The sequence below is a fragment of the Oncorhynchus clarkii genome, chromosome 12 (genome assembly GCF_045791955.1).
Source record: "Oncorhynchus clarkii lewisi isolate Uvic-CL-2024 chromosome 12, UVic_Ocla_1.0, whole genome shotgun sequence".
Taxonomy (NCBI): domain Eukaryota; kingdom Metazoa; phylum Chordata; class Actinopteri; order Salmoniformes; family Salmonidae; genus Oncorhynchus; species Oncorhynchus clarkii.
The window spans coordinates 102,358,362-102,370,202 of NC_092158.1; positions in this window are offsets into that span (position 1 = coordinate 102,358,362).

Sequence of the window (11,841 nt, forward strand, 5' to 3'; positions counted from 1 at the left end):
CTGCTACTACTACTACTACCACCACTACTACTACTACTACTACTACTACTACTACTGCTACTACTGCTGCTGCTACTACTGCTGCTACTACTACTACTACTACTACTACCACTACTACTACTACTACCACTACTACTACTACTACTACTACCACTACTACTACTGCTACTGCTGCTGCTACTACTACCACTACTACTACTACTACTACCACTACCACTACTACTACTACTACTACTTCAGATATAAGAGGGAACTGAATCGGTATATGTGGCGAGTTTATCAAGCATTTTACCTCTCTGGTTATGATCAGTTTATCAAGCCTTTTACCTCTCTGGTTATGATCAGTTTATCAAGCCTTTTACCCCTCTGGTTATGATCAGTTTATCAAGCCTTTTACCTCTCTGGTTATGAACAGTTTATCAAGCCTTTTACCTCTCTGGTTATGATCAGTTTATCAAGCCTTTTACCTCTCTGGTTATGATCAGTTTATCAAGCCTTTTACCCCTCTGGTTATGATCAGTTTATCAAGCCTTTTACCCCTCTGGTTATGATCAGTTGATCAAGCCTTTTACCTCTCTGGTTATGATCAGTTTATCAAGCCTTTTACCCCTCTGGTTATGATCAGTTTATCAAGCCCTTTACCCCTCTGGTTATGATCAGTTTATCAAGCCTTTTACCCCTCTGGTTATGATCAGTTTATCAAGCCCTTTACCCCTCTGGTTATGATCAGTTTATCAAGCCTTTTACCTCTCTGGTTATGATCAGTTTATCAAGCCTTTTACCCCTCTGGTTATGATCAGTTTATCAAGCATTTTACCTCTCTGGTTATGATCAGTTTATCAAGCCTTATACCCCTCTGGTTATGATCAGTTTATCACGCCTTTTACCTCTCTGGTTATGATCAGTTTATCAAGCCTTTTACCTCTCTGGTTATGATCAGTTGATCAAGCCTTTTACCTCTCTGGTTATGATCAGTTGATCAAGCCTTTTACCTCTCTGGTTATGATCAGTTTATCAAGCCTTTTACCTCTGGTTATGATCAGTTTATCAAGCCTTTTACCCCTCTGGTTATGATCAGTTTATCAAGCCTTTTACCTCTCTGGTTATGATCAGTTTATCAAGCCTTTTACCTCTCTGGTTATGATCAGTTTATCAAGCCTTTTACCCCTCTGGTTATGATCAGTTTATCAAGCCTTTTACCCCTCTGGTTATGATCAGTTTATCAAGCCTTTTACCCCTCTGGTTATGATCAGTTTATCAAGCCTTTTACCTCTCTGGTTATGATCAGTTGATCAAGCCTTTTACCTCTCTGGTTATGATCAGTTTATCAAGCCTTTTACCTCTCTGGTTATGATCAGTTTATCAAGCCTTTTACCTCTCTGGTTATGATCAGTTTATCAAGCCTTTTACCCCTCTGGTTATGATCAGTTTATCAAGCCTTTTACCCCTCTGGTTATGATCAGTTTATCAAGCCTTTTACCTCTCTGGTTATGATCAAGTCAGTGTTTTATCTTTTCAACTTCAACAGATTTAGAGCTAGAATATATTAAGGCCGGGATACAATCCGATCGCTCTTTGTCTACAATGCACCTTTTTTTTTAGAGAGAGAGACCACATTTACTGTACATGCTGCCTATGTTTGGTTCAATTGGAAATGATCTTTAAAGGGGAAGTTGTGATACCTAGTCAGTTGTACAACTGAATGCCTTCAACTGAAATGTGTCGCATTTAACCCTCTGAATCAGAGAGGTGCGGAGGGCTGTCTTAATCGACATCCACGTCTTCGGCGCCCGGGGAACAGTGGGTTTAACTGCCTTGTTCAGTGGCAGAACGACAGATTTTTTTACCTTGTCAGCTCAGGGATTCGATCCAGCAACTGAAACCCAGCGCTCTAAATGACTCATTGTCCAAATGTTCACATATGCAAATTCTATAATACCTAATAGCAATGAGGGTGGCCGGCGACCGGGTTGGATCACAGCTTTTTATTTAATTAGGCACATTCTTATTTACAATGACGGCCTACCCCGGACGACGCTGGGCCAATTGTGCGCCACCCTATAGGACTCCCAATCACTGTCCGGTTGTGATACAGCCCAGGATTGAACCAGCGTCTGTAGTGAGGCCTCTAGCACTGAGGTGCAGTGTCTTAGACATCTCCGGGAGCCCATGAAGGTCTTGAGGTGACCCATTGACTCAGTCCTCAGCTCTATCTAAAATATAATTCCTCTGTGCGACTCCTTCAAAATAAAATGCCTGTGCTTAACCGAGGGTAACGAAGTGACTCTGCTAGGCCTGTTTTTACCACAGATTTGTGCCTGTGCACGGTTGATAAATGAAGCCCCCGGGGATTTTGGCACCCCGAGGTTGCTACGTAGTAGCCGACCAGCAAGAGGTCGTGACATCACGCTCCAGATCGGACACTGAATAAATCATGAGCAGTGGTCATTTTCAATAGAGTTTGCAATTTAGGTCAAGTCACCAAAAGTACAAAAAAAAACATTGTATGCATGGAAAGGGTACACCTTGGTGGTCATCGCATGGTGGCCATCGCATGGTGTTGTATGCATGGAAAGGGTACACCATGGTGGTCATCGCATGGTGGCCATCGCATGGTGTTGTATGCATGGAAAGGGTACAACTTGGTGGTCATCGCATGGTGGCCATCGCATGGTGTTGTATGCATGGAAAGGGTACAACTTGGTGGTCATCGCATGGTGGCCATCGCATGGTGTTGTATGCATGGAAAGGGTACAACTTGGTGGTCATCGCATGGTGGCCATCGCATGGTGTTGTATGCATGGAAAGGGTACAACTTGGTGGTCATCGCATGGTGGCCATCGCATGGTGTTGTATGCATGGAAAGGGTACAACTTGGTGGCCATCGCATGGTGTTGTATGCATGGAAAGGGTACACCTTGGTGGTCATCGTAATGCAATGCATTTATTTTCCTTCCACATTTAATACGACATGACCTTGAACGCATCCTCCTTATGTGCTGTTGATCTATGTCACTTGTTTCCTGTAGGGTAAATAAGTTTGACGTTTCCTCGCCGGGTCTGGGTGTTATTTCAAAAAATCATTGCTAGGGTCATTTTAAGATCTTCAAGCCATCTTCAAGCCTTGAAAATCCGTTCAGACATTTTCGGACAGTGAGGTACTTTCCAAACCAGATCAATCTAGACCCTATCTGGTTTCAAATGACCAATTCACGTTATTTGATCTTCTACGGCGATCTGGTGGACGAACTGGGAATCAGACATGAGATCTGATTACATCACTGAAAGGGTTACGACTTCAGATTTCTCCTCTTATGTATATCGTTCCTGTAAGATGATAAATGAAGACGTGGCGGGCCAACGGCACAGTGCACACAGTGCTTTCAAGACGACTGGGATCTTCATGACATCAGTGATCTTCAGGTCGGAGCTCTAGAAAGAGGACAGAGTTCCCGAGTTGTAATTCTGACTTAGATGACCGTTCTAAATTATTATTTTTTCCACAGTTTGAGCTGGTTTTATTTTCTCTCAAATTTCCCAGTTGTCTTGAAAGCACTACATTCGTAAGTGGGAGATTTCAGAGTTCCTAGTTGTATTTACCTTTGCAACAAGCCCTGTACTGTCATTTTGAATATTGAATAGCTCAATCTCCTCTTTCCCGCTGATATAAAGTTGTGAGCCTATTCCATAACATGGGACTTGTGAAAGTGGTATTTTTCTACACATGAGAGGAACTGGACAAGACAATTGTCTGTAAAACCCGAACTATGTGAGCTGCAAACAAACGTCACCAATGACAGCAAAAACAAACAAATAAAACATTGTTTTTGTTTTTATTGTTGGCCATAAAATACTGTAAAACACCGGGAAAGGGATTTTAATGTTGGAAATCTGCTCCCAAGTATTCCCAAGCATGATGGGAGACGTCATCATTGGCAGCCATTACAGCTGTAATTCGATTCTACCAACTGCAGAGCTCTTAGGGCCACATATATACATTGTTTTTGTCAAAATTGCTCCAGTTCTTTACTTTCGGTTGGGAGTCATAGATGGACAGCGATATTCATACCGTGTCTCTGATTTTCAGGCAAATTTTAAGTCCCAACTCAGACTAGACCACTCAGCCCCTCTTGAAAACCCATTCTGGTGCGTCTTTGGCATTTAAAGTTGTGTCATTTACTCGCTGAAAAATAAAACTATCCCAGGCTTAGGTTTTCAGAAGACTGAGGCAGGTTTTCATCTAACTTTTTACATGGGCTTTGCTCCTTTTTATATTGATTTTGATCCTGAAAAACTCCCCAGACCCTGCCGATGACAAGCATACCCATAACATGATGCTGTCGCCAAAGTACTTACCATAAATATTTAATAGCATGTAAGACATGTAAACCACATAATAAACTTCCACGGCCGAACTGCAAAGAAAATAATATTAGACAAGTTGTCTTTACCATGTCCGTCCTTCCTGATTTGTAATGACTAGCACACTATGGCATGATTACATAAGACACCTCTATCGTGGATTTGTTGTTGTACTCAAGGAAGGGAAGCAAGGTCTCTGCGGTACATACTTTATGCTGGTCTACATTGACATAGATCTGTTGTTGTACTTTATGCTGGTCTACATTGACATAGATCTGTTCTTGTACTTTATGCTGGTCTACATTGACATAGATCTGTTGTTGTACTTTATACTGGTCTACATTGACATAGATCTGTTGTTGTACTTTATGCTGGTCTACATTGACATAGATCTGTTGTTGTACTATATGCTGGTCTACAATGACATAGATCTGTTGTTGCACTTTATGCTGGTCTACATTGACATAGATCTGTTGTTGTACTTTATGCTGGTCTACATTGACATAGATCTGTTGTTGTACTTTATGCTGGTCTACATTGACATAGATCTGTTGTTGTACTTTATGCTGGTCTACATTGACATAGATCTGTTGTTGTACTTTATGCTGGTCTACATTGACATAGATCTGTTGTTGTACTTTATGCTGGTCTACATTGACATAGATCTGTTGTTGTACTATATGCTGGTCTACAATGACATAGATCTGTTGTTGTACTTTATGTTGGTCTAATTTGACATAGATCTGTTGTTGTACTTTATGCTGGTCTACATTGACATAGATCTGTTGTTGTACTTTATGCTGGTCTACAATGACATAGATCTGTTCTTGTACTTTATGCTGGTCTACATTGACATAGATCTGTTCTTGTACTTTATGCTGGTCTACATTGACATAGATCTGTTGTTGTACTTTATACTGGTCTACAATGACATAGATCTGTTGTTGTACTTTATGCTGGTCTACATTGACATAGATCTGTTCTTGTACTTTATGCTGGTCTACATTGACATAGATCTGTTGTTGTACTTTATGCTGGTCTACATTGACATAGATTTGACAGAATTTAAGATGTTTTTACACAATCATGTCTCTTACGTACATTCTAATGCCTCAAATGAAAGTGTCAGTGATACATCACGATGATGTCATTAGAATACAATATCATTTGGTAGTAAAAATATAATATTTCTTGGAACTTTTGAGTCAACGACATGTTTCTGTTCGTGTCTGTTTTATTTACTGAAGGTATTATTTGTTCCATTGGTTGGCTGTGTGTGTGTGTGTGTGTCTGTGTGTGTGTGTGTGTGTGTGTGTGTGTTTGAGAAAGAGAGAGTCATAAAGACATAAAGAGAGAGTCATAAAGAGAGAGGGAGTGGTAGGGAGAGAAATAGGTAGAACCTGATATGTAAACAAAAGTAAAATTCTACGACCCAATGATCATTCCAGACTCTGTTTCTGGTGAGAGATAGCAGGTAAGACAACGATTGTGTATTCATATAGTTGATGATATTGTTATGTCTATTCATATAGTTGATGATAGTGTTATGTGTATTCATATAGTTGATGATATAGTTGATGATATTGTTGTTTGTATTCATATAGGTGATAATAGTGTTATATATTTGATGATATTGTAATGTGTATTCATATAGTTGATGATATTGTAATGTGTATTCATATAGTTGATGATATTGTTATGTGTATTCATATAGTTGATGATATTGTTATGTGTATTCATATAGTTGATGATATTGTTATGTGTATTCATATAGTTGATGATATTGTTATGTGTATTCATATAGTTGATGATATTGTTATGTGTATTCATATAGTTGATGATATTGTGTGTGTATTCATATAGTTGATGGTATTGTGTGTGTATTCATATACAGGACCAGTAAAGTTTGGACCTACTCATTCAAAGGTGTTTCTTTATTTGTACTATTTTCTATTGTTATTATTGTTTATAGAACATTTTTATTTTCCATTGTAGAATAACAGTGAAGAAATCAAAACTATGAAATAACACGTGGCATCATGTAGTAACCAAAAAGGTGTTAAACAAATCTAAATATAATTTATATTTGAGATTCTTTAAAATAGCCACCCTTTTTGCCTTGATGACAGCTTTGTAAAAAATAAATAAAGAACAACCCTTGAATGAGTAGGTGTGTCCAAACTTTAGACTGGTACTGTAGTTGATTATGTAAATTAGATGGGTGGGGTGAATTCATTCCATGCCCATCTGTGTTCCCCACGGTGATCTCTCACTGTATCATAGGCCTATGGGCTTGTCTGCTCAACACAGGCTTAAAACACAACAAGAAACAAACAAACATTTTCTTTTTTAGAATCTACTGTTAATGATTTTCATGCAAGCAGGTATTTTGTTTGAAAGAGAGACTTTCCACAATATCTATTGTCTAACAACAACTTATGCTTCCTCAAAACAGGTTGTGTGTATTCATTAGTGCCCACCGTAGCAAAACATTTGGCAACGGAAACCGTTTCGGTCATCCGGCTCATCCATCAGAATATACAGAGCGTTCCATCTCAGGCCTCATCCATCAGAATATACAGAGCGTTCCATCTCAGGCCTCATCCATCAGAATATACAGAGCGTTCCATCTCAGGCCTCATCCATCAGAATATACAGAGCGCTAGTCAGGTTCAGTTAGCTTCACGTTCCATCTCAGGCCTCATCCATCAGAATATACAGAGCGTTCCATCTCAGGCCTCATCCATCAGAATATACAGAGCGCTAGTCAGGTTCAGTTAGCTTCGCGTTCCATCTCAGGCCTCATCCATCAGAATATACAGAGCGTTCCATCTCAGACCTCATCCGTCAGAATATACAGAGCGTTCCATCTCAGACCTCATCCGTCAGAATATACAGAGCGTTCCATCTCAGGCCTCATCCATCAGAATATACAGAGCGTTCCATCTCTGGCCTCATCCGTCAGAATATACAGAGCGTTGGTCAGGTTCAGTTAGCTTCACGTTCCATCTCAGACCTCATCCGTCAGAATATACAGAGCGTTCCATCTCAGACCTCATCCGTCAGAATATACAGAGCGTTCCATCTCAGACCTCATCCGTCAGAATATACAGAGCGTTCCATCTCAGGCCTCATCCGTCAGAATATACAGAGCGCTAGTCAAGTTCAGTTAGCTTCACGTTCCATCTCAGGCCTCATCCGTCAGAATATACAGAGCGTTCCATCTCAGACCTCATCCGTCAGAATATACAGAGCGTTCCATCTCAGGCCTCATCCGTCAGAATATACAGAGCGTTCCATCTCAGACCTCATCCGTCAGAATATACAGAGTGTTCCATCTCAGACCTCATCCGTCAGAATATACAGAGCGTTCCATCTCAGACCTCATCCGTCAGAATATACCATCTCTGGCCTCATCCATCAGAATATACAGAGCGCTAGTCAGGTTCAGTTAGCTTCATGTTCCATCTCAGGCCTCATCCATCAGAATATACAGAGCGCTGGTCAGGTTCAGTTAGCCTCACGTTCCATCTCAGGCCTCATCCATCAGAATATACAGAGCGCTAGTCAGGTTCAGTTAGCTTCACGTTCCATCTCAGGCCTCATCCATCAGAATATACAGAGCGTTCCATCTCAGACCTCATCCGTCAGAATATACAGAGCGTTCCATCTCAGACCTCATCCGTCAGAATATACAGAGCGTTCCATCTCAGGCCTCATCCGTCAGAATATACAGAGCGCTAGTCAGGTTCAGTTAGCTTCACGTTCCATCTCAGGCCTCATCCGTCAGAATATACAGAGCGTTCCATCTCAGACCTCATCCGTCAGAATATACAGAGCTTTCCATCTCTGGCCTCATCCATCAGAATATACAGAGCGCTGGTCAGGTTCAGTTAGCCTCACGTTCCATCTCAGGCCTCATCCATCAGAATATACAGAGCGCAAGTCAGGTTCAGTTAGCTTCATGTTCCGTCTCAGGCCTCATCCATCAGAATATACAGAGCGCTAGTCAGGTTCAGTTAGCTTCATGTTCCATCTCAGACCTCATCCGTCAGAATATACAGAGCGCTGGTCATCAGGAAGATACAAAAGTCCAGAGAGGACATCATGTTAAGATCCCAACTTATTTATTTTGTGATCACGACATAAACATTTTTGTTGTTGTTGAGCTGACAAGATAAACTCTATAACTAGGAGTGGACATATTGATAATAGATTGACGTTGTGGCTGAGGCATAACACGTTGTTGTTGTAGACCCGGACAAACATACGTTATTTTTGCCACAATTTACCCCCTATGCACATTTTGCCATTTTTACAGCCTGGTACCTGATTTAGGTAGTTGACAAGTTTAATCGGGTGTGTTTGTCTGGGGACACAATAAAACTGTACTGTTATAATAATAACTGAGGGGTGTCTCCTTTCATATCTGGAAAAGGACAAAGTAGAAGTAGAGACACGTAAATTAATAATAATTGATTGGATTTATATAGCACTCTTCTACCACCTGAGGTACTTTACAGTGCTTTACATAGTAGTGGGAAACTCACCTCATCCACCATCAATGGGGCAGCATGGTAGCCTAGTGGTTAGAGCATTGGACTAGTAACCGAAAGGTTGCAAGTTCAAATCCCCGAGCTGACAAGGTACAAAATCTGTCTTTCTGCCCCTGAACAGGCAGTTAACCCACTGTTCCTAGGCCGTCATTGAAAATAAGAATTTGTTCTTAACTGACTTGCCTAGTAAAATAATTTAAAAAATAAAAAATGAGCTGCATCCAGCTTCTTCACCAAGCTTCAGGGGAGTTGTCTTAAAAGTAACCCAGTACCAGGCTGTAAAAATGGCAAAATGTGCATAGGGGGTAAATTGTGGCAAAAATAATTATTTGTATTTTTTTCCCTGGTTTTCATATACTGTGTCTCTAGGACAGACTAGAAAGGAAAGGATTTATTTTCTGACTGTCTGTTTTGCCATGCATGTTAATGCTTTTCTATGGGCTTTAGGCCAAATTAGACCTACAGGGGTTTAAAATGGCTTTGTTCAATTGGAATCTGTGCATGTTTGGATAAAAGCTCTGAGCTTTGTTCCAATAGAACAAAGCCATTTTAAACCCCTGTAGGTCTAATTTGGCCTAAAGCCCATTGAAAAGCATTGAATAACACGTTTATGGCAAAACAGACAGTCAGAAAACAAATAATTTGAAGTGTCTGTCCTAGAGACACAGTATATGAAAACCAGGGGAAAAAATAATAATTTAGACCCATGTTTGGTCACGTTATTTTTGCCACAATTTACCCCCTATTTTGCCATTTTAAAAGATATGACAATTTATTATGATTTTTTAAAATGTTCTATTTATTTTATTTGCAAATCTCTTATTCCCCAGCATGGGGACAATTCGGGAACCAAAACGAAAAATACAAAATAAACGGACATACTTTGTATGTCTTTTCTTTGCCTGTTGTTGCTCTGTCTTAGTTACGTTGTTGTACCAGAATCCCACGGGTTCTTATGTGTTTGTAAGGACTTCTAGTTTTGAAATCAAAATGTATCTAATGAAGGTAGTTTACAATATATGTGTTGCTTAGAAAATGCCACCAGAGGGCGCCAGAGCTTTAACTGTTGTCCTAAGCGCCTATTTTCTACTGGGGTTGAGCACCAATGGCATCTAAATATTTTACTGAATATTATGTGGAAAATGGTAGTAATGTAAGTAATAGCAAATCATGATGTACATGTATTTCTCACAATAGTGCAGATGTCGGGGCTTGTAGATTATGACGCTACATGCTTTGTTGTTTTACAGTCTCCACTGACCTACAATGGCCTCATCTGTTGTTTAACAGTCTCTATAATGGCCCCATCTGCTGTTTAACAGTCTCCACTGACCTACAATGGCCCCATCTGTTTAACAGTCTCCACTGACCTACAATGGCCCCATCTGCTGTTTAACAGTCTCCACTGACCTACAATGGCCCCATCTGCTGTTTAACAGTCTATATAATGGCCCCATCTGTTGTTTAACAGTCTCTATAATGGCCCCATCTGCTGTTTAACAGTCTCCACTGACCTACAATGGCCCCATCTGCTGTTTAACAGTCTCCACTGACCTACAATGGCCCCATCTGCTGTTTAACAGTCTATATAATGGCCCCATCTGTTGTTTAACAGTCTCTATAATGGCCCCATCTGCTGTTTAACAGTCTCCACTGACCTACAATGGCCCCATCTGTTTAACAGTCTCCACTGACCTACAATGGCCCCATCTGCTGTTTAACAGTCTCCACTGACCTACAATGGCCCCATCTGCTGTTTAACACTCTCTATAATGGCCCCATCTGTTGTTTTACAGTCTATATAATGACCCCATCTGTTGTTTTACAGTCTCCACTGACCTACAATGGCCCCATCTGCTGTTTAACAGTCTCCACTGACCTATAATGACCCCATCTGCTGTTTAACAGTCTATATAATGACCCCATCTGTTGTTTTACAGTCTCCACTGACCTACAATGGCCCCATCTGCTGTTTAACAGTCTCCACTGACCTATAATGACCCCATCTGTTGTTTTACAGTCTCCACTGACCTACAATGGCCCCATCTGCTGTTCTACAGTCTCCACTGACCTACAATACCCCCATCTGCTGTTTAACAGTCTCCACTGACCTACAATGACCCCCCATCTGCTGTTTAACAGTCTCTATAATGCCCCCATCTGTTTAACAGTCTCCACTAACCTATAATGGCCCCATCTGCTGTTTTACAGTCTCCACTGACCTACAATGACCCCATCTGCTGTTTAACAGTCTCTATAATGGCCCATCTGCTGTGTAACAGTCTCCACTGACCTATAATGACCCCATCTGTTGTTTTACAGTCTCCACTGACCTACAATGACCCCATCTGTTGTTTTACAGTCTCCACTGACCTACAATGACCCCATCTGCTGTTTAACAGTCTCCACTGACCTACAATGGCCCCATCCGCTGTTTAACAGTCTCCACTGACCTACAATGGCCCCATCTGCTGTTTAACAGTCTCCACTGACCTACAATGGCCCCATCTGCTGTTTAACAGTCTCTATAATGGCCCCATCTGCTGTTTAACAGTCTCTATAATGGCCCCATCTGCTGTTTTACAGTCTCCACTGATCTACAATGACCCCATCTGCTGTTTAACAGTCTCCACTGACCTATAATGACCCCTTCTGCTGTTTAAAAGTCTATATAATGACCCCATCTGTTGTTTTACAGTCTCCACTGACCTACAATGGCCCCATCTGCTGTTTAACAGTCTCCACTGACCTACAATGACCCCATCTGCTGTTTAACAGTCTCCACTGACCTACAATGGCCCATCTGCTGTTTAACAGTCAATATAATGACCCCATCTGTTTAACAGTCTCCACTAACCTATAATGGCCCCATCTGCTGTTTAACAGTCTATAATGGCCCCATCTGCTGTTTTACAGTCTCTAT